At 50.3% G+C, this 5,094-nt stretch overlaps 1 long non-coding RNA gene across 1 annotated transcript; it reads right to left on the bottom strand.

Annotated features, from left to right (window-relative positions):
- Positions 1–957: 957 nt before the first annotated feature.
- Positions 958–1,463, bottom strand: LOC143816939 (uncharacterized). Its single transcript, XR_013224025.1, has 3 exons — positions 1,327–1,463; positions 1,191–1,243; positions 958–1,065 (listed from the first exon to the last, which is right to left on the bottom strand). It is a non-coding gene; the product is annotated as an uncharacterized LOC143816939 (long non-coding RNA).
- Between the last annotated feature and the right edge of the window lie 3,631 nt (positions 1,464–5,094).

Here is a 5,094-nt window from a genome sequence, read left to right as displayed (position 1 = left end):
CCTTTCCAGCCTCTCATCTCTCCTTACCAGCCTCTCCTCACCAGCCTCTCCTCTCCTTACCAGCCTCTCCTCTCCTTACCAGCCTCTCAACTCCTTTCCAGCCTCTCATCTCCTCTCCTCACCAGCCTCTCCTCTCCTTACCAGCCTCTCCTCTCCTTACCAGCCTCTCAACTCCTTTCCAGCCTCTCAACTCCTCTCCTCACCAGCCTCTCAACTCCTTTCCAGCCTCTCATCTCCTCTCCTCACCAGCCTCCCCACACCAGCCTCTCATCTCCTCTCCTTACCAGCCTCTCCTCACCAGCCTCTCCTCTCCTTTCCAGCCTCTCCTCTCCTTAGCAGCCTCTCCTCACCAGCCTCTCCTCTCCTTTCCAGTTTCTCCTCTCCTTTCCAGTTTCTCCTCTCCTTTCCAGCCTCTCCTCTCCTCTCCAGCCTCTCATCTCCTCTCCTTTCCAGCCTCTCATCTCCTCTCCTTTCCAGCCTCTCCTCTCCAGCCTCTTATCTCCTCTCCTTTCCAGCCTTTCATCTCCTCTCCTTTCCTTTCCAGCCTTTCATCTCCTCTCCTTTCCTTTCCAGCCTCTCATCTCCTCTCCTCACCAGCCTCTCCTCTCCTTTCCAGCCTCTCATCTCCTCTCCTTTCCAGCCTCTCCTCTCCAGCCTCTTATCTCCTCTCCTTTCCAGCCTTTCATCTCCTCTCCTTTCCTTTCCAGCCTCTCATCTCCTCTCCTTTCCAGCCTCTCCTCTCCAGCCTCTCATCTCCTCTCCTTTCCAGCCTCTCATCTCCTCTCCAGCCTCTCATATCCTCTCCTTTCCAGCCTCTCCTCTCCAGCCTCTCATCTCCTCTCTTTTTCAGCCTCTCATCTCCTCAGCAGCCTCATCTCTCCTTACCAGCCTCTCATCTCCTCCCCTTACCAGCCTCCCCTCTCCTCACTCACATCAGCAGACTCCCGTCTCTTCTCACCTCACTCCTCTCTGCAGCTTCCTGAGTCCTCACACACTGCCCGCCTCCTCTCCCTGCTCACCGCCGACTTCAGTATCGTCTCCCACAAACATGTCCGTCCTGCTTCTCTACAAAAAAGCAAAATGTCTTCCAGCTTGAAACGTGTAAATCACCACAATCTGTGTCTCCCTTGTATGTGCATGCTGAGACTTATAGTGCCACAGCAGCTGAGACAGGACGGAAGGGCTCTTACCTGCAGACAGCAGCCGTGGACCTTAGCAGGGTCCCCCCTCTGACAGGCAACATCTGAGGGGGCAGACAAGCACAGAGGTGAGACCCCCAATATCCCCAGACCCCCCTGATGCTCCCTGTACAAACCCCCCAGTCACCTTCTCACCACATGGGGGACAGTACTGGCAGAGCACAAGAAGTGCAGCACTGAAACACTTCCCCCGCAGATGACACAGAAAGGTTCCTTGTTACCGAGGAGACAGGAAATCCTCGGGCTGACAGCAGTTAACTCCTTACTGTCTGTGCCGTCACCTGCGGAGTATTCCTGAGGGCTCTCACACCTCCAGTCTGCTCCAGTGCTCCTACATAAGAGCGCGCAGCGTGTCACATGACCCGCGTCAGGACCGTGATACACTTGGGCCTGCTGCTTAAAGGTACAGCACCCATTTCTGCCCCAAACAGTAGTCAGGGCTGTAATGCCCTGATGGCGGCCCTGCGCCCGAGACCCCCTCCCCCCGCAGCAGCCAAGACTGAGGAGGGTGGGTGGGGCCAGGGGTGAACCTAGCCTCTATGCTGCCTGAGGCGAACTGCAAAATAGCGCCCCCCCCCCCATAGTAAAATCAGTATAAATAAATCTGGTTTACTCTTTACTTACATTCAATTTACATTACATTTACTCTTTACATGCATTCAGTAGTTTGAAGTCACATAGAGTGCAGAAATATATCTACAGCCCTGAACACCCCTTTAATTGCTACGTACTGTAGATCTGTATCCAGATGTACGATAAATAATAATGATTGCAGGGGCCTTCACCATTTGACCCCCACTAATCACAGGCTGCAGTGGTCGTACTATTATGTACAGCAAATGACTGAGGTCAGTGATTGGCTGCAGCGGTCATGTACATAATGCACAGGTCGACATCACTTTTGGTACCAGAGGGGAACACCGACACGAATGAGAATCACTAAATAATGTAATAGGGGGTTTTCAATTTTATTTTTTAAGACCATCCCTTACTCTTTTGAAAATTTGGCAAAATAAGAGAAAATTAAAGCCCACAACTGTCAGGTGACTGGCACAGGCCCCCCTTCAGAGAAGCGTCTAAGGCTATGTGCACACATTGCGGATCCGCCGCTGTGGGTCCGCAGCGGTTTCCCATGCGTTTACAGTACAATGTAAACCTATGGAAAACGGAATCCGCAGTGCACATGCTGCGGAAAAATCGTGCGGAAACGCTGCGGTTTACATTCCGCAGCGTGTCAATTCTTTGTGCGGTTTCTGCAGCGGTTTACACTTGCTCCATAATGGGAATCTGCAGGTGTAAAACCGCAGGTGAAATCCGCACAAAATACGCAAAAAAAAACAACACACAGTAAAGCCGCGGTAAAACGCAGTGCCTTTTTCCCTGCGGATTTCTGAAATCCTCTGCGGAGAAATCCGCAGCCCTCAAAAATACGTGTGCACATAGCCTCACAGTCACCTGACCGCTGCAGTTAATCACAGGTTTTATCTGTTCTGTGACATCCAGATGGTGCAGTCATCGCTTCCAGAACAGCTGTCCACCACCTGAGAGGTCTGTGGCTGAATTCCCGGGGGTGACAGGAGGGCAATATCTTTCTGTGTAGGATTTATTTTAAATAAACTAGTATGTATATACTGTATATTTCCCCATCTCAGACAACCCCTTTAATGCCAGGCAGGATACAATACAAACATAACACATCCTCTTCTATTTACCTTCATGGTCACACAGTCTCCTGCTGCCTGCGGCTCCTGTGCTTACCTGGTGAACACCAAAGAGGGCACACAGCAGGCAGCCAGGGGGGACTGGTACCATTGTCATATTAAGGAAGCAATTTATGACGTGGGATTTACCCTGCTGGCATCACTGCTATATTCTAGTGACAGTGACAAGCGCATAATACCAGGGGCATAGGAGAATAGATGGGGGCACGAGAGAACAGGGGGGGGGGGGACGAGAGAATAGATGGGGGCACGAGAGAATTACAGTGACGGTTGCGCACTCTAATTGTGAATATAGGGGAACCTCAGAATATGACCTCGCTGTTATTGAAAAGAAATCTATATACAAAAACGAACACTGATTTTACCGCCATATTGTGACAATATGCAACTCTGATGGTCACAATATTCTGAGTGCCCCTATAACAATACAATAATGCTGAAGTGCCCACTTTACATTTAATAATGTCCCCTAAGTCCCTCATGTACTGCTCCATTATACACAGTATGGTGAGCTCAAAGCTTCCATATACACTGTATAAGGCCCCCACAGCTCCCCTATACACAGTATGATGATTCTATAACTCCCCTATACACCGTATGATGTTCCCACTGCTTCCCTATTTACACAGTATAATGCTGACAGATCTCCACTATAGAAAGTATAATGCCCCCCCAGAGCTCCCCTATATACAGTGTAATGGGCCAACAGCTCCGATATGCACAATATGCCTTCACAGTTCCCTATACACAGTATGGTGGGTCCACAGCTCCCTTATAAACAGTATGATGTCCCTCACAGTTCTCCTGTACACAGTATGATGTGGCTACAGCTTCCTTATACACAGTATGATGTGGCTACAGCTTCCTTATACACAGTATGATGTGGCTACAGCTTCCTTATACACAGTATGATGGGGCCACAGCTTCCTTATACACAGTATGATGGGGCCACAGCTTCCTTATACACAGTATGATGGGACCACAGCTCCCTTATACACAGTATGATAGGGCCACAGCTCCCTTATACACAGTATGATGGGGCCACAGCTCCCTTATACACAGTATGATGGACCCGCAGCTCCCTTATACACAGTGTGATGGACCCGCAGCTCCCTTATACACAGTGTGATGGACCCGCAGCTCCCTTATACACAGTGTGATGGACCCGCAGCTCCCTTATACAGTGTGATGGACCCGCAGCTCCCTTATACACAGTATGATGGGCCCACAGCTCCCTTATACACAGTATGATGGGCCCACAGCTCCTCTATACACAGTATGATGGGCCCGCAGCTCCCTTATACACAGTATGATGGGCCCGCAGCTCCATTATACACAGTATGATGGGCCCGCAGCTCCCTTATACACAGTATGATGGACCCGCAGCTCCCTTATACACAGTATGATGGGCCCACAGCTCCCTTATACACAGTATGATGGACCCACAGCTCCCTTATACAAAGTATGATGGGCCCACAGCTCCCTTATACACAGTATGATGGGCCCACAGCTCCTCTATACACAGTATGATGGGCCCACAGCTCCCTTATACACAGTGTGATGGACCCGCAGCTCTCTTATACAGTGTGATGGACCCACAGCTCCCTTATACACAGTATGGTGGGTCCACAGCTCCCTTATAAACAGTATGATGTCCCTCACAGTTCTCCTGTACACAGTATGATGTGGCTACAGCTTCCTTATACACAGTATGATGGGGCCACAGCTTCCTTATACACAGTATGATGGGGCCACAGCTTCCTTATACACAGTATGATGGGACCACAGCTCCCTTATACACAGTATGATAGGGCCACAGCTCCCTTATACACAGTATGATGGGGCCACAGCTCCCTTATACACAGTGTGATGGACCCGCAGCTCCCTTATACACAGTGTGATGGACCCGCAGCTCCCTTATACACAGTATGATGGACCCGCAGCTCCCTTATACAGTGTGATGGACCCGCAGCTCCCTTATACACAGTGTGATGGACCCGCAGCTCTCTTATACACAGTGTGATGGACCCACAGCTCCCTTATACACAGTATGATGGGCCCACAGCTCCCTTATACACAGTATGATGGGCCCACAGCTCCTCTATACACAGTATGATGGGCCCACAGCTCCCTTATACACAGTATGATGGGCCCACAGCTCCATTATACACAGT

Source organism: Ranitomeya variabilis, chromosome 3 (genome assembly GCF_051348905.1).
Source record: "Ranitomeya variabilis isolate aRanVar5 chromosome 3, aRanVar5.hap1, whole genome shotgun sequence".
In the NCBI taxonomy this organism is placed as follows: Eukaryota; Metazoa; Chordata; class Amphibia; order Anura; family Dendrobatidae; genus Ranitomeya; species Ranitomeya variabilis.
The sequence above is the reverse complement of the archived record's forward strand: the minus strand, read 5'-3'. Positions and strand labels throughout refer to the sequence as shown.